The sequence below is a fragment of the Hypanus sabinus genome, chromosome 31, assembly GCF_030144855.1.
Source record: "Hypanus sabinus isolate sHypSab1 chromosome 31, sHypSab1.hap1, whole genome shotgun sequence".
Taxonomy (NCBI): Eukaryota; Metazoa; Chordata; class Chondrichthyes; order Myliobatiformes; family Dasyatidae; genus Hypanus; species Hypanus sabinus.
Genome location: NC_082736.1, coordinates 6,840,065 through 6,858,768, shown reverse-complemented (window position 1 = coordinate 6,858,768; position 18,704 = coordinate 6,840,065). Strand labels below are relative to the sequence as shown.

Genomic DNA, 18,704 nt, shown 5'->3' with positions numbered 1-18,704 from the left:
CTTTTTCCTTTACTTTTCTCTCTCTGACCCTTTCACATTCACTCCTTGCCTGCTGTCCAGCTCCCTCTGGTGCTCCACTACCCCTTTCTTTCCCTCAGCCTCCCGTCACATGGTCCTTTCCCTTCTCCAGCTGTGTACCCCTTTTGCCAATCAACTTTCCAGCTCTTAGCTTCATCTCTCTCTCTCTCTGGTCTTCTCCTATCATTTCGGATCTCCCCCTCTCCCTCCCACTTTCAAGTCTCCTACTATCTCTTCTTTCAGTTGGTCCTGACGAAGGGTCTTGGCCCGAAACATCGACTGTACTTCTTCCTATAGATGTTGCCTGGCCTGCTGCGTTCACCAGCATTTTGTCTGTGTTACAAGTTTACTGATTACACTACTGTTGTGAGCTGTAACAAAGGGAGTTATGAATTATCATACAGGAGGGAGATCGAAATTTGGTGGATTGACATAATAACAACAACCACTTACTCAATGACAGTAAACCAAGGGACTGATTGTGGACTTTAGGAGAGGAAACGGGAGATACGGGAGCCAGTACTCAAAGGACGAACTGAGTTGGAGAGAGTCAGTAATTTTGAATTCCGGACCTGTCCTGGACCTTATACAATGAAAGCACAACAGCACCTGTACTTGCTCAGGACTCTGCGGAGGTTCAGCCTGTCATTGAAAACCTTGGCAAGCTTCTATAAATGTGTGGTGGAAAGTGTGCTGACTGGCTGTAATACAGCCTGGGAAAGGAACATAGTGGAACATTTGGAACAGATAGGAACATAGGCCTTTGAGTGGAAAATACCATAAGGGTGGTGGATTCAGCCCAGGTATATCACAGTTAAAAAAATCATTACCACTGAGCATTTCCACATGAAATATTGCTGTAGGAAAGCAACATAAATCATCAAAGATCCTCACCACCCAGACAATGCACTTTTCTCACTGCAACCATCAGGCAGAAGGTACAGGTACCTCAGGACTCGCAGCGCCAGGTTCAAGAACAGTTACTACCCCTCAACCATCAGGGGCTTGAACAAAAGCGGATATTTACATTCATTTCAGGATTATGTTATATCGTTAATTCATGTTCGATATTTATTCCTATTTAATTTTCTGCATTTGCACAGTTTGATAACAGTTTATAGTTCCTCATATCTACAGTTCACAGTTACTGTTCTATAGTTTTGCTAAGAATACCCGCAGAAAAAGAAACTCAGCGTTGTATCTGGTGACACGTCTGTATTGGGAGAATAAATTTTACTTTGTACTTTGGGCTATATGGTGACATATGCGTATTGTGATAACAACTTATTTTGGATTAAATTTTTGGCTTTGTATATTTTTCCGTAACTTTCTTTTTTCATGAAATGTTCAGTGATCTTGTTGCAATGTTTTTTACCCAAAATTATAAAAGATCATCGAAACAAAAATATACAAAATAAGCATTTATGAGACCGAAGAGAAATTACAATAAGAATATTACTGTCTATAACACACTGAATTCCCGAGGGAGGGAGAGGGGTCACCATTCACCGAAATCCCCCACTATTCCCACTCTGTTTACAATTCTCAAAAGTTTTTCAGCGGCTCCACTGATTGACAGCTCCCTCTGCCCCGCCCCCAGGCTGCTGACTGACATCACGTGACAAATCGATTTGCCGGATCGTGACGCGCTGACGTCACAGAGGTACCAGTTCCACCGACGTCGTTTCCTGGGGAACGGTCCGGGATGGTGGACACGGGGTTGTGGTAAAGTGGAGTCGGTCTCTACTTTGGGTTTCGGCTCCACTGTGGGAATCGGCCTCTCCTCTTCCCGCCCTCGGAACAGTGAGTGTCTGTCAGCGCCTCACCGCACCGGCTCTCTGCCTCAGGTACAATATTTAAACCATATTTGTACAGTTACATGGATAGGAAAGGTTGAGAGGGACACGGGCCTAATGCAGGCGGATGGGACGAGTTCAGGTCGACAACTTGGTCGGCGTGGATGAGTTTTATCGAAGGGATGGTTTCAGTTCTGTATAAATCACTGACTCTATTCTGGGCAGTTCAACCAGGGCAGGATGTACACAGTGAATGACAGGTTCCTGAGAAGGTTTAATGAACAGAGACTTCGTGGGTTTCTGCCCCCACACCTCCTCTGGCAGCTGACTTAGGATAGCAGCTATTCTCTGTGTGAAGTATGTACCCTTCAGATCCCCTTTAAATCTGTCTTTAAACAGTTTTGTACAATTCTAATGAGAGGCAGTCCTTTGGCTTAAAAGGAAAGTAGAACACACAACCCTGTCTCTCTGTGCTGCCACATACAGGGAACTGTGTAACAATATTAGAGACACATGCATAGGTACTTCAGTGAAATGAGCAAGGCCTGCAGGGATATGAAACTAATGCAGGAAAGTGGGATTATTGTAGCTGTGCGTGATGGGGAGCATAAATGTGATGGGGCAGAGGGTCTGTTTCTGTCCTGGACAACCCTGGCAACAGCAGTCCTCCACTGCAGTGGGGTTTGTTATCTTCATTCTCAGCTGTGAGCTTGTTCCACTGAACGCATTATACTCTGAGAAGATATCTGCACCCTCCCACTTTGACTAAGCTGTTAGCTATCTCCTAATATTAACCAGCTCTTCACCAAATTCTCATATAAAAGTCCTGGTACTGGTTCACAGGGAGTGGGAGCATTTTGGTAGCCTTTTGAGGGGTTTGGTTCACTATTTGACCATTAATACATTTGTCCAACCGAAATCCATTGTCCTGGGTCCTGAGTGTTTTAGGTAAGTCCATCCTGAAGTTCAGTGTTCCAGGTTCCCACTGAACTTTCACAGTCTGTGGTTTCTGCATGTCTATACTGACCATTGAGAATCTGTCTCCACTAACTCAGCACTTGGTCTGTCTCCTACCCTGCCCTGGTGATTCAAATGCTCAATCAGATGGTCCTTAAATACCAGCCTGCACCACCCCCGCAGGCAGTGTGTTCCTGATTGTAACCACCTTCTGGAGAAAGAGGACAGTTTTCCTCCTATCCTCTTTAAACCACACATTTCACACAAGAAAATTAATCACAGTTTTGCATATCGTGACAGAAATGATTTTGGTAATATATTTACTTTCAGCTTTGAACTTTGTAGTCGAGAGCCGGGTGTTGTACTGGTCTGTGTCCTCACTGGCTGGTGCTGTGCTCTGGCAGCTCAGTGTGCTTGGAATACAGTGTCAGTGTTTTTACAGAAGTCTGTCAGCATTACACAATTGATCTTGTCCACCCTGGAGTTTGGAAGATTGACTGGAGACCAGAATGATTTTTTCAGACTGTTATTGGTCACAGGATCATTCTGGGATGGTCTGGACTATCTGACCCATCAAGTTTATACCAACTCCTGCTACAACATTTCCACAGTCCAATTCCCCACTCTGTCCCCACAGCTCTGCTGGTTATTTCCCCTGAAGGACCTGTCTAATTCCTCTTTGAACACTGGTTGTTCCCGCCACCACTTTGGTGAGTCCCATATTTCCCAAGCCAAAGTCAAGAATATCTCCCTCCCTGGTGGACCATCTACATACTGTTTCAGGAAACCTTGCTGAACACATTTAACAAATAATGCCCCATCCAAGTCTCAGGTGTTAAGGGAATCCCAGTCACTGGGGAGTTTATTCACTCACCAAAGCTACTCTATTGTTTTTACATCAGTCCACAATCTGCTGACATTATCTATTCCTACAGTACAACCCCATCACATTTCTCATTACTGAGTTCCCCCCACATTGTCTCACTGGATGACCTTGAATTTGTGACATTCTGCCTGATCAGCAGCACAGCTCCCCAGCCTCATTCACCTCCCTCTGGACTGTCTGAATCTGAATCCTGGAATGTTTCGCTACCAGTCCTGCCCTTCTCTGTAATGGCTGAATCACTGTGCCATGTACTAATTCAGGCTCTAAGTACATCTGCATTAACTGTTCCACACCCGGCACTGACACAAACACACTTCAGCCCCTCGGTGCCACTGTGCTCATTAACTATGCAGTGGTGTACTGGGCAAATGGCATCAACACGGGTGATGCCATCTGAGAATAAACTGATTAGAAAGTCTGGCTCTGTTATAGGAGTCAAACTGGACACACTGGAGGCCGTGGTTGAACAAAGGACCCTACGGAAAATCCTGACAATTCTGGACAATGTTTCTCATCCTCTGCATGCCTCCTTGGCTGAACAGAGGAGCATCTTCAGTAACACACTGAGACAACTGTGCTGCTCGGAGGAGGGCTGTATGAAGTCATCCTTACACTGGGCCATTAGGCTCTGTAATGAGTCAACCTGTAGCCGGGGAAGTGATGACACCCCCCATGTTAGACTGTTGGAGGTAACTTACTTTTTATTCCTTCTCTTAATTATAATATTTGTTTATCTGTGCACTTGTAGTACTACTGAGACAGTGTAATTTCCCATTTGGACTTACTTTCTGTGTTAATCCACATCCATCAATGCCACTACTGACCTTTCACTCTTCCCATCAGCTGTCCTGAAAGAGCCCAATGATCAATGTAACTAAAACCCTCCGTCCTGCACCAGCTTGTGAGCCACACAAATAACTGTACTGTAGCGGTGTGCTACACGCAGCGCTAAAATTACGACACGGAGTCGGTAACTGCAGTCGAAGGAAAAAAACTTTATTCGAAAACTTCAGCCTCACTTTTAAGCCTCTGTCAACCGGCCCCCCATGGCGAAGAGGCTCCAAAGCTCTGTGCTCGCAAACCCCCGTAGGCTATCTAATTGTGAGTCGGTTCGGATACGCTAGGAAATGAGGCGCTACATAACCCCCCCCCCAGAACCGGCGATACACCCCCCAATGTCCACAGCCTGGGCCAGAACCTGTTTGGGAGGTCGGCCTCTGCGCCGAGGCGCCGGAAACTCGGCCGGTTGCGCCAGGTCCACATGGGCCGGCTTGAGGCGGTCCACCGTGAAAACCTCCTCCTTCCCCCCAACGTCCAGCACGAACGTGGACCCGTTGTTCCGGAGCACCGTAAACGGCCCCTCGTATGGCCGCTGCAGCGGTGGCCGATGCCCGCCCCTTCGTACAAACACAAACTTACAGTTCCGTAGGTCTTTGGGTACGCAGGTCGGGTGCCGCCCATGCTGTGAAGTGGGTATGGGGGCCAGGTTACCGAGCTTCTCGCGAAGTCTGCCCAGGACTGCAGCGGGTTCTTCCTCTTGCCCCCTCGGGGCTGGTAGGAACTCCCCGGGGACGGCCAGGGGCGCGCCGTATACCAACTCGGCCGACGAGGCGTGCAGGTCGTCCTTGTGCGCTGTGCGGATGCCGAGAAGGACCCAGGGAAGCTCGTCCGCCCAGTTGGCTCCTCGCAGGCGGGCCATGAGGGCCGACTTCAGGTGACGGTGGAAACGCTCCACTAGCCCGTTCGACTGTGGGTGGTAGGCAGTGGTGTGGTGCAGCTGAGTCCCCAAAAGGCTGGCCATAGCTGACCACAGGCTGGAGGTGAACTGGGCGCCTCTGTCGGAGGCTCTGTCCGCGCGACACTGGCAGGGGGCCCACGATATCCACATGAATGTGGTCGAAACGCCGGTGGGCGGGATGGAACTGCTGCGGTGGGGCTTTGGTGTGCCGCTGAACCTTGGCCGTCTGGCAGTGCATGCACGTTCTGGCCCATTCACTGACCTGTTTGCGGAGTCCGTGCCAAACGAACCTGCTGGAAACCAGCCGGACAGTTGTCCGGATGGAGGGATGCGCCAAGTTATGAATGGAGTCGAAAACACGTCGCCGCCAGGCTGCGGGGACGACCGGACGGGGCTGGCCGGTGGCGACGTCACAGAGTAGGGTCCTCTCACCTGGGCCCACGGGGAGGTCCTGGAGCTGCAAACCAGAGACTGCAGTCCTGTAACTCGGAATCTCCTCATCCACCTGCTGCGCCTCTGCCAGTGCCACAAAGTCTACCCCTTGGGAAAGGGCATGAACGGTAGGGCGAGAGAGCGCATCCGCCACGACATTGTCCTTACCCGAGACGTGCCAGACATCCGTTGTGTATTCAGAGATGTAGGACAGGTGGCGTTGCTGGCGGGATGACCAGGGGTCGGATGCTTTCGTAAACGCAAAGGTAAGCGGTTTGTGGTCCGTGAACGCGGTGAAGGGCCGACCTTCTAGGAAGTACCTGAAATGCCGGATTGCCAGGTAGAGCGCCAACAGTTCCCGGTCAAAAGCACTGTACTTGAGCTCGGGTGGCCGCAGGTGTTTGCTGAAAAACGCCAGGGATTGCCAGCGACCTGCGATGAGCTGCTCCAGCACCCCACCGACTGCCGTGTTTGATGCGTCCACTGTGAGGGCGGTAGGGGTGTCCATTCTGGGATGTACTAGCATTGCGGCGTCAGCCAAAGCTTCCTTCGTTTGAACGAAAGTGGCGGCGGACTCCTCGTCCCAGGTAATGTCCTTGCTCGGACCCGACATCAGGGCAGCTGAAGGGAGGAAGCGGCGGTAGAAATTGACCATACCTACGAATTGCTGAAGGCCTTTGATCGTGGTGGGTCGGGGGAAGCGGGCAGAGGGGTTACCCCGTCTTTAGTAATTCTGTGGCCCAGGAAGTCAATGGTATCGAGTCCGAACTGGCATTTGGCAGGGTTGATTGTAAGACCGTACTCACTCAGTCGGGCGCAGAGTTGACGGAGGTGGGACAGATGCTCCTGACGACTGCCGCTGGCTATGAGGATGTCATCCAAATAGATGAACGCGAAGTCCAGGTCCCGTCCCACCGCGTCCATTAACCGCTGGAACGTCTGTGCGGCATTCTTCAGGCCGAACGGCATGCGGAGGAACTCGAAGAGGCCAAACGGGGTGATGAGAGCCGTTTTGGGGACGTCGTCAGGATGCATCGGGATTTGATGGTACCCTCGGACAAGGTCGACCTTGGAGAAGATCCGGGCGCCGTGCAGGTTTGCCGCAAAGTCCTGAATGTGCGGCACAGGGTAGCGGTCCGGTGTGGTAGCCTCGTTCAGCCTGCGGTAGTCGCCGCACGGTCTCCAGCCCCCCGTCGCTTTGGGCACCATGTGCAGGGGGGAAGCCCAGGGGCTGTCGGACCGCCGGATGATCCCCAATTCCTCCATCCTCTGGAACTCCTCCTTCGCCAGTAGGAGCTTGTCCGGGGGAAGCCGCCGAGCACGGGCATGGAGGGGTGGTCCCTGTGTCGGGATGTGGTGCTGTACGCCGTGCCTGGGCATGGCTGCTGTGAACTGCGGTGCCAGAACCGATGGGAACTCCGCCAGGACCCTGGTGAAGTCGTTGTCGGACAGCGTGATGGAGCCGAGGTGAGGGGCTGGCAACTGGGCCGCGCCCAGGGAGAACGTCTGAAAGGTCTCGGCGTGTACCAGTCTCTTCCTGGGCAGGTCAACCAGCAGGCTGTGAGCTCGCAAAAAATCCGCACCCAGAAGCGGTTGGGCTACGGCGGCCAGTGTGAAGTCCCACGTGAACTGGCTGGGGCCGAACAGTAGCTGCACCTGACGGGTGCCATAGGTCCTTACTGTGCTGCCATTCACGGCCCTCAGGGGGGGACCCGGTGCCCTGCTGCGGGTGTCGTAACTCGTCGGAGGTAAAACGCTGATCTCAGCCCCAGTATCGACCAAAAACCGGCGTCCCGACCTTCTATCCCACACATACAGGAGGCTATCCCGATGGCCAGCCGCCGTAGCCATCAGCGGCGGCTGGCCCTGGCGTTTCCCGGGAACTTGCAGGGCGTGCGGCAACGGCGGGCTTCTGCGCCACACCGCTGGTGGTAGAAGCACCAGTGGTCATTGGGCCGGGGGTTAGTGGGCTCTGCGGCCGGGCCTGGACTGGTTTGCTGCCGGGAGCGTGGCTGGGAGATCTGTGCGATGGACGCCCCGCTCACCTTTTTGGCGTTCCACAGCAAGTCCGCCCGGGCTGCCACCTTCCGGGGGTCACTGAAATCCGCGTCGGACAGCAGCAGGCGTATGTCCTCGGGCAGCTGCTCCAGGAATGCCTGCTCAAACATGAGGCCTGTGTGTCCCTCGGCCAGAGACAACTTCTCATTCATTAAAGCCGATGGAGGTCTGTCGCCCAAGCCATCCAGGTGCAGTAAACGGGCAGCCCGCTCGCGCCGTGAGAGTCCGAAAGTCCTGAGGAGCAGGGCTTTGAATTCCGTGTACTTGCCGTCTGCCGGGGGCGACTGTACGAACTCCGCGACCTGGGCAGCTGTGTCCTGGTCGAGGGAGCCCACCACGTAGTAGTAGCGGGTGTCTTCTGAGGTGATCCGGCGAACGTGGAATTGGGCTTCGGCTTGCTGGAACCATAGGTCCGGGCGCTGTGTCCAGAAACCCAGCAGTTTCAACGAAACCGCATGAACAGAGGCGGCGTCGGTCATTTCTGGTCCAAAAATCGTTTGGACCGTCGGGGTCACCAATTGTAGCGGTGTGCTACACGCAGCGCTAAAATTACGACACGGAGTCGGTAACTGCAGTCGAAGGAAAAAAACTTTATTCGAAAACTTCAGCCTCACTTTTAAGCCTCTGTCAACCGGCCCCCCATGGCGAAGAGGCTCCAAAGCTCTGTGCTCGCAAACCCCCGTAGGCTATCTAATTGTGAGTCGGTTCGGATACGCTAGGAAATGAGGCGCTACTGTACCACCTTTTTATTTCTTCCTTTGCTAACAGGTGACACTGGGATTACCCCAATACCCATGACAGAGTTTCTGCTTAATTTGTCTCTTTTGTTAGAACCAATATGGACACGACCTCTGGCTGCTCACCCTGCCCTTTCAGAATGGCCTGTACTTGTTCAGTTACATCTTTTGGTCCTGGTACCAGGGGGGTAATGCACCATCCTGCAGTCTCTCTCCTTGCCACAGATACACCTGTCTGTGACCCTGGCTAAAGAATCCCCCGTCACTGAGGCTCACCGAGAACACAGAACAGTACAGCACAGGAACAGACCCTTCTTCCCATGATGTCTGTGCTGAACACGATGTCAAATAAAACTAAGTCTCTTCAGCCTGTGTTTATCTAAGACCCTGACAAATGTCCTTATCATATCTGCTTTCAGCATTCCCCGTGGCAGCCCAAACCCAGCCCTCACCACTCTCTGTACGGAAACAGAAATCTTCCCTGCCCTGAAATCCACCTTTAAATTCTCACCTGGTGTTTTAAAGCTGTGCCTTCTCATATTAGATATTTCTACCCTGGGGAAGTGATTCTGACTGTCTACCTTGTCTACACCGCTCATAGTTTTATAAACTTCTGTCAGATCTCCCCTCAGCCTCCTTCACTCCAGGGAAAACAGTCCCAGTCAGTCTGATCTTTCCTTGTAACTCAAGCCCCCAGTCCAGGTTCCATTCCTGTGAATCGTTTCTGCGTCTTTCCAGCTTAATCACATCCTTCCTCTCGTGATGACCAGAACGACACAGGCTACTCCTGGTGTGGTGTAATTATTGATTTATACAACTGTAGTGTGATGTCCCAACTCCTCTCAGAGCCTTTGCTGATGAAGGTAAGCATGTCGTGCACTTTCTTCACCACCTTGTCTACCTGTGTTGGCACTTTCAGGGAACTATTTACCTGTGCGTCAGGTTTATCTTTTCATCAACACTCCGCAGGACCCTGCCATTCACTGGGTATGTCCTTACCTGCTTTAACTTCCCAAGATCCAACATCGTGCGTTTGTTTGACACTGTAACAACACTTCTCTGTTTCTCTCATTTACAATTTATCTCCAAATCATAGTCTGACTTCTGATTTCTCCTGCCACTTTACAAGCCATCACGCTTTGCCACCTTAAACTCCATTTTCCAAATATTCTACTCACTGACTTCTTATCCTGTTGGAGGGATGAAATGTCTAATCACAACATGTCCCCCACCACATTCCCTGTTATTGACAACCATGGATTCCTCCCTCCTCCGGGTTATTAATATCAGTAATAAATCATTGGGAATCCATAACTGGTTGCTGGGACACTCCACAAGTTATATCATCCCAGTCTGAATCGGACCTGTTATTCTGTCTCAGTATGGTAACCAGTCTTCAGTCAATATTAACACACTTCCTTCCCAGTACTGTGCGCTGGTCTTGTGCACCAGCCTTTCATGTGGCACCTTGGCAAATGGCTCCTGCCAATCGAAAATCACCACTTCTCCAACTTCCCCTGTAAAGTCTCAAATCTCTGGTATGTTTGTCAAACATGACTTAACATTCAGTAACCCAGGTTACAGAGACAAAAACCAGGTTCCAGATGGACAGGGTGGTGACGAGGCTTTTGGAACACCGGCCTTCAGTCAGGGCACCGATTATAGAAGCTGGGATGAAATGGTGCGGTTGTTCAACACGTTGGTTTGGCCGCATTTCATAAATAGTGCTTAGTTTTAGTGACCATGCAGTGTGACAGAAACCATTGAGCTGGAAAGAGTGCACAGCTGATTTATGGGGATGTTGTTGGATCTCGAAGGACTGCTTTGTGGAAAGTGTTTTGGACTATTTTCACTGGAAAGTTGGAGAATGAGTGCTGATATTGCAGAGGTGTATTAAATAATAAGGGGCCTGGGTTGGGTCAAAGATAACTATATTTGTCAGGTAGGGGAATCAAGAATTGGACGGCATTGGTTTAAGATCAGATTTAATAGGAGCCTGAAGGGCATCTTTTCCACACACAGGCTGGTCAGTGTATGGACTGAGCTGCTGGGGGAGTGGTTGAGTCAAGGTATATTAAAAAGGTACTTGGTCAGGTAGATGGGAAGGAAAGGTTTTGAAGGATATGGGCTAAATCCAAGGAAATGGGACAATGAGGAGGAAAGGCTTGTTCATAATGTGGTGGTGAGGGGTTTACTGACCACAAGCTCAGATGAAAACTTTGTTCAGCTTGGACCATTTGAGCTGAAGGGCTCGTTTCTGTGCTATGTGAATCTGACTGTAAACCCTGTTGACTTAGTTCAATCACATTAAACTTTTCTAAATGACTTGTTATTTCTTCACAGATTATAGACTCCAGTAGCTGAAGTGAAGTTAACTGGACTACAGTCACCTGCTTTTTATCTTCCACCCTTCTTCATCAATGGTTTTCAACTCCACTGGGACCTTTCTGAAACCGTGAGTTTTGACAGACTTCAATGTCTCTACTTTCTCTCCAGACTTCAGTGCAGATCATTGGGACCTGGAAATGTTTGCTTTTTGTCCCATTAGTTTTTCCCTCCTGAGGATGGTTGTTACACATTACTGTAGAATATTGAAATGTCAGCATCAGATATCTGTGGGATGTTTGCTGTGTCCCCGCTGTGAACACTAATTCCCTGTTGGTCCTATGTTCAGTGCAGGCTGGCAATCCTGTGACACCGCTGATGCCTGACTCCTTCGGTCTCTGCCGTTGCTCTGGGTTCATCAGCTCCTGCATGGGCAACAGCTTGCTTTACGTATCGTACTACCCTGGTCTGCATATGGACTTCGACAGCCAGGGCGCAATATCCATGATCGTCCCTGACCAGCAGAGGGCCATCACCAACATGTCTGTCCACGGCCTCCTCTCCTGCTACGATGAGGCCAAATACATGTTGGATGAGCAGCACCTCGTGTTTTCACTGTGTAGCCTCCAATCTTGATGGCATGAACATTGATGTCTCCAAATTCCAGATATCACTACACACTGTTTCCTTCATGCCCACTTCTTTCCCCCATTCTGATGGAATTTAATCCCTTCACCTCTCCTGATGCACACTCCTGACCTGCCCATCATCTCTCTCTGATTCTTTACCTCCTTCGTGTCATCCCACGGTCCAACACTCTCTCCTATTAGATTCCTTTCTCTTCATCTCTTTGCCTTTTCTGCCTGTCACGCAGCTCCTCAAATCATCATCCCTTCACAAACCACACACCCCACTCACTTGTCCTCCCCCTTCCTCCACCACCTTTCTTTCTCATCCCAATGAGGTTCTCAGCCTGAAATATCGATGTTTGCTGAGTTCCTGCAGTATTTTGTGTGTGTTTGCTTCAGTCTGTGTGTTGATTAAGCTGATCAAACTGGTACAGTGGAAGAGGAATTTGTGGAGTGGTCAGAGACAGTTTCTTACAGCAGGATCTTACCCAGGAACAGGACATTTCAGGTGTAATCTGTGTAATGAGGTGGGATTACAGAGAGATCTTGTGGTGAAGGATCCCTGAAGAAGTGATCACAATGAGGGAGAACTCCAGACCACAGATTGAGGGTGAATTCAGGGTCCAGGTTTCAGGTCAGGGTTTTCCTTCCACTAGATGAGCTGCCAAGCATGGTTGACGAGCCCATCTGCCCAAAGCAGTCGGCTGTATGACATTAGTAAACCGATTTGCACCTTCCCCCGACACTAGAAACAGTTCCATTGGGCTTAGTAGCTAAGCCATATGTTAAAGTCAGGAGCTGGATTTGGCTGACAGAGGCAATTTGATGTGCACACCATTGGCAGCTTTTAATGGGAATTGGGATCTTGTCCCATTATCACTCCACCACTGGTTAAGACAGCTGTAAGGCACCAATATGTCAGTATGTGAATGGGAAATGGAACTAGAATGCATTGCCAATGGCAGATTGTGGTTGTTTCAGCTCACAGAACAAAGGTACTCGATGTAGTTTTACCACAATCTGCTTCTGCTTATATCTCTCATGACAATCAGTGCTCCACTCTCATCTCTCTTTGATATTTCCTCTTTTGTGCTTTATCCCATCGGGAGGAACACCTGAGGATCTTGAGACCACTCCTCCCCGTGTCTTCTTTCCCTCCCCTTTCACCATCGCTGTTCCTACATGTAAAGTAAAGTATTCATGCCCCTTGGAAGTTTTCATGTTTTATTGTTTTATGATTTTGAATCACAGTGGATTAAATTTGGCTTTTTTTACCTGATCAACAGAAAAGGACTCTTGTGTCAAAGTGAAAACAGATCTCTACAAAGTGCTCTAAATTAATTACAGATAGAAGAAGTCACAAGATAATTGTCTGTATAAGTATTCACCTCCTTTAATATAACACACTAAATCATCCCTGCTGCAGCCAATTGGTTATAGGAGTTACATTTAAAGTTAAATGGAGATCACCATGTGCAGTCAAGCTGTTTCAATTGACTGTAGTAAAAATATACAACTGTTGGTAGTCAGTATTCTGGCAAAGACTACACCATGAAGACAAAAGAACACTCCAAGTAGCTAAGCAAAAAGCTTATTGAAAAGCACGAGTCAGGAGACTGATACAAGAAAATTTCCAAGTCACTGAATACCCTTGGAGTCCAGTTTAGTCATAGAAACATAGAAAACCTGCAGCACCATACAGGCCCTTCGGCCCGGAACGTTGTGCCGAACATGTCCCTATCTTAGAAATTACCAGGCTCACCTATAGCTCTCTATTTTTTTGAAGCTCCATGGACCTATTGAAAAGCCTCTTAAAAGGCCCTATCGTATCCACTTCTACCACCGTTGCCGCCAGCCCATTCCATGCACTCACCACTCTCTGAGTAAAAAAACTTACCCCTGACATCTCCTCTGTACCTATTCCCCAGCACCTTAAACCTGTGTCCTCTTGTGGCAGTCATTTCAGTCTTGGGGAAAAAGCCTCTGACTATCCACACGATCAATGCCTCTCATCATCTTGTACACCTCGATCAGGTCACCTCTCATCTTCCTTTGCTGCAAAGAGAATAGGCTGAGTTCATTCAACCTATTCTCATAAGGCATGCTCCCCAATCCAGGCAATGTCCTTGTAAATCTCCTCTGCACCCTTTCTATGGCTTCCACATCCTTCCTGTAGAGGGGTGACCAGAACTGAACACAGTACTCCAAGTGGGTTCTGACCAGGGTTGCGTATAGCTGCAACATTACCTCTCGGGTCCTAAATTCAATTCCACGATTGATGAAGGCCAATACACCGTATGCCTTTTTGACCACTGAGTCAACCTGCGCAGCTGCTTTGAGCGTCTGTGGTCTCGGACCCCAGGATCACTCTGATCCTTCACACTGCAAAGAGTCTTACCATTAATACTATATTCTGCCATCATATTTGACCAATCAAAATGAACCACTTCAGAATTATCTGGGTTGAACTCCATCTGCTGCTCCTCAGCCCAGTTTTGCATCCTATCAATGTCCCTCTGTAACCTCTGACAGCCGTCCACACTGTCCACTACTCTTCCAACCTTTGTGTCATCAACAAACTTACTAACCCATCCCTCCACTTCCTCATCTAGGACATTTATAAAGATCACGAAGGGTCCCAGAACTGGTGACCGACCTCCATGCAGAATATGACCCATCTACAACCATTCTTTGCCTTCTGTGGGCAGGCGAGTTTTGGATCCACAAAGCAATGTCCCCTTGGATCCCATGCTTCCTTACTTTCTCAGTATGCCTTGCATGGGGTACCTTATCAAATGCCTTGCTGAAATCCATATGCACTATATCTACTGCTCTTCCTTCATGAATGTGTTTAGTTACATCCTCAAAAATCCAATCAGGCTTGTAAGGCACATCCTGCTCTTGACAAAGCCATGCTGACTACTCCTGATCATATCGTAGCTCTCCAAATCTTCATAAATCCTGCCTCTCAGGATCTTCTCCATCATCTTCCCAACCACCGAGGTAAGACTCACGGGTCTGTAATTTCCCGGGTTATCTCTACTCCCTTTCTTGAAGAATGGAACAACATCCACAATCCTCCAATCCTCTGGAACCTCTCCCTTCCCCATTGATGGTGCAAAGATCATTGCCAGAGGCTCAGCAATCTCCATCCCTCACCTACCCCATGTAGCCTGGGGTACATTTTGTCTGGTCCCAGCGATTTATCCAACTTTCCAAAAGCTCCAGGACATCCTCTTTCTTAATATCTATATGCTCAAGCTTTTCAGTCTGCTGCAAGTCATCACGACAATCACTAAGATCCTTTCCCATAGTGAATACTGAAGTAAAGTATTCATTAGGTACCTCTGCTATTTCCTCCTGTTGCATACACGCTTTCCCACTGTCACACTTGATAGGTCCTATTCTGTCATGTCTTATCCTCTTGGTCTTCACATACTTGTAGAATGCTTTGGGGATTCCTTAATCCTGCCCGCCAAGGCCTTCTGGCTCTCCTAATTTCCTCCTTAAGCACCTTCCCAGTAGCCTTATAATCTTCTAGATCTCTGTCATCCAGAAGTGGAAAGAATATGGCACAGTTGTAAGCCTACCTCGAGCAGACAGTGTTCAAAAATTGAGCAGCTGTGCAAGAAGAGACCGAGAGAAAGAGGCTACCAAATCACCTTTGATAACTGTTGATAACTCCGCCTTTGATAACCCAAGCTTCCCTGGCTAAACTGGGAGAGACTTTGCATACAATGATAGTTGCCCAGGTGTTTCACCTGTCACAGGTTTATCAGGGAGTGGCAAAGAGAAAGCCACTGTTGAAAAAAGCTGTCATGAAATCTCACCTGGAGTTTGTCAGAGGACGAGGGGGTCTCTGAAGCCAGCTGGAAGAAGGTTCTATGGTCTGAAACTAAAATAGAACTTTTTTTGCAATCAGGCTAAACTCGTAAGTTTGATGTAAGCCAAACACTGCATATCATCAAAAACACACCTTTCCTACAGTCGAGAATAGTTCATTGTGCTTCACGGCAGCAAGCCCTGGAAAGCTTGTAATGGTAGAGGGTAAAATGAATGGAGCAAAATACAGGGAAATCCTGTTAGAAAACGTAACCCAGTCTGCAAGAAAACTGAGACTTAGGAGAAGGTTTGTTTTCCAGCAAGACAATGACCACGAGCTTAAAACCAAAGCTGCATTGGAATGCATTAAAACAGCAAAGTTAATGTCCTGGAGTGGCCAAGTCAGAGTCCAGACTTCAGTCTGTAGCTGGATTTGAAAAGAGCTTTTCACTCACAAACTGTATGCATTCTGACAGATCTTGAGTAGTTTTGTAAGGAAGAATGGGGAAAAATTGCAGTGTCCAGATGTGCAAAGCTGATAGAGACCTATCCACACAGACTCAAGGCTGTAATCGCTGCCAATCGTGCATCAACTAAATACTGACTTGAAGGAGTTGAATATGCCTACCAGGACATGGTCCATTCCCTGTACGTTTGTATGCCTGTCTTAATACATGACTCCCTTACTCTTATACTCAACACCCTGACCATTGGGGACCAGCATTCTGTACACCTTATCCCATTGTGTAGCCACTTTCAGTGAACTATCTGCCTGGGAAGGAGTCAATCATTAACATTATACTTTTTTCTTTCATTTGACATCTCAAAGTGCAATACCGCATTCCCTCCCAGAGTAAATTCCTTCTGCAACTTCTCTGCATATCTGTTTGTGATCAATTGTGATCAATGTTTACACTGTCCACGATTCTACCAATCTTGCTGTCACATGTAAACTTGTAAACACCCATCAACATTTTCATCCAAACATTGATATATATCACACTCAGCATCATTCCCAGCATCAATCCTTGTGGGTCACCACTGTTCACGGACTTCCAGCACTACTTAGCTTTCTATCATGAATCCATTTCTGAATTGAAATTGCAATTTATATTGAATCCCACTAAGATCTGTAGAGATCATGTCCACAGTCTTGCCGTCATCAAGCACCAAGATGTTGGGGCTGATTCTTTTTACGTTATATGTCAATGATTTGAATGATGTAATTGATGGATTTGTTGCAAAGTTTGCAGATGATATGAAGAGACAGGTGGATGTGCAGGAATTTTTGAGGAAATAGGGAAAGACAGACAGATGAAGAGAATGGGCAAATATGTGGCAGATGGAATACAGAATTGGGAAGTGTATGGTCATGCACTTCGGTTGAAGAGATATTAGGGTTGACTATTTTCTAAAGGGAGAAAAGATACAGAAAAAATGAGGTGCAGAGGGATTTGGGAGTCATTGTGCTGGTTCTGTAAAGGTTAATTTGCTTGTTGAGTCTGTGGTGACGAAGGCAAATGTGATGTTAGCATTCATTTCAAGAGGACTAGAATATAAGAGCAAGGATGTGATGTTGAGACTTTATGAAGTACTGGTGAGGTCTCACTTGGACTATTGGGAGCAGTTTTGGGCCCTTTATCTTAGGAAGGACGCGTTGAAACTGGATGGGTTTCAAATGAGAATCTCAAAAATGATTCCTGGATTAAACAGCTTGTCGTATGAAGGGTGTTTGATGTCTCTTGGCCTTTTTTCCCTGGAAGTTAGAACAATGAGGGATGACGAATTGAAACCTATCGAATGGTGAAAGACCTTGATAAAGTTGATATGGAGAGGACGGGAGTGTCTAAGACCAGAGGACACAGCCTCAGAAGAGAGGGGCATCCTTTTAGAATGGAGATGAGGAATTTCCTCAGAGAGTGTGGTGAATCTGTGGAATTCATTGCCACAGGCGGCAGTTGTGGAGGCCAGGACTTTAGGTATTTAAGGCAGAAGTTGATTGGTTTTTGATTGGTCAGTGCATGAAGTGATACAGGGAGAAGGTAGGAGATTGGGGCTGAGAGGAAAAATCTCTCAGCCATGATGAAAAGAGAGAGCAGACTTGATGGGCCAAATAGCCTAATTCTACACCTATATGTTATTTCTGTATCACTACCACTGAAATCTCGATCAATTTTGGCAAGGGTGATGTGTCCACATAAAACCATGAAGCAAGCCGTGCCTTTCCAAGTGTGGAGGAATCCTGTAGCTCAATATCGACTCGGATCTGCTGGTCTTTAAACAACTCCCACATGTCAGGCCTGGACTTGTCAAACAGTGGCTGCTTCCAATCAATTCCCCTTGGCTTCTGTCTTATTGCATTCTAACTTGCCCTTCTGGGATTTAGTACCTTCAGATAGGATCTAATTTTATTCTTACTCATAAGTAAGAGAAATACAAGATCCCAAAATATTCACTGACTCTCAGCTGTCAGCTGGCCTGGTTCATTTCTGAAAAACTACGGTAATTCCGATGTTTTGAACTCTGATTGGGCTCTACATAATGTTTCAAACACTCCTCAGATTCGCTGAACCAGTCTGGAATATCTTAGCAATAAGCAAGTTGCAGTCAATTCTATGGAAGATAAATTCCCCCACTTTTTACTGGGGAGGGACAATTCAATAATCCCGTCAGTGTAACTGAAGTTTGCCGTTGTAAACGGACCCTCCAGTTTGCTGTGATATTCTCAGTTGTGTAACCTTTGCACCTTTTAACCCCCTTCCCCCCACTCACATGTAAAACATTCAGACCCAGGAATGTTGAGCTGCCAGCCCTGTCCATCTGACACATACTCCCAATGTTGAAATAACCTCATTTCATCCCATCAGTCCCACCATTGGCCTGACATTGGCTCTCGTTCTTTTCAGACTGTCTTGTCATACACACATTCTCCCATTTGCTACTCCAGTTCAAACTCCGCCAAGTGACACCATCAAACCTCCTGGTGAGGATATTGGTTCCCCTCCGGTCCAGATGGAAATGGCCTTGTTTGTCCTGGTCTCCCACCTGACTGGAAGGGAGCCGACTGATCCATAAATCTGAAGACCTCCCTCCTGCATGAGTTCCTCAGCAACATATTAAACTGCACAAAATATCAATTTCTCACCACACAACCACATGGTTTGGGTCATAATTTTGTAATTATAATCCTGGAAGTCCTGCTGTTTTAACCTAGTTCCCGAAAATCAATTTGTAGGACCTCATACCTGCTCGTTTACACCTTTCCGTGTCGCACGAAGAAAGCTTCCAGTACACATATTGACTCTC

At 48.0% G+C, this 18,704-nt stretch overlaps 1 protein-coding gene and 1 long non-coding RNA gene across 2 annotated transcripts in view; one reads left to right on the top strand and one right to left on the bottom strand.

The window, feature by feature from the left end:
* Window positions 1–18,704, bottom strand: part of LOC132383740 (uncharacterized) — a 362,655-nt gene that overhangs the window by 306,333 nt on the left and 37,618 nt on the right. The gene's annotated exons all lie outside the window — the stretch shown is intronic.
* On the top strand, window positions 1,717–12,855 carry LOC132383838 (uncharacterized). Its single transcript, XR_009508767.1, has 4 exons — window positions 1,717–1,865; window positions 4,090–4,346; window positions 10,966–11,077; window positions 11,297–12,855. It is a non-coding gene; the product is annotated as an uncharacterized LOC132383838 (long non-coding RNA).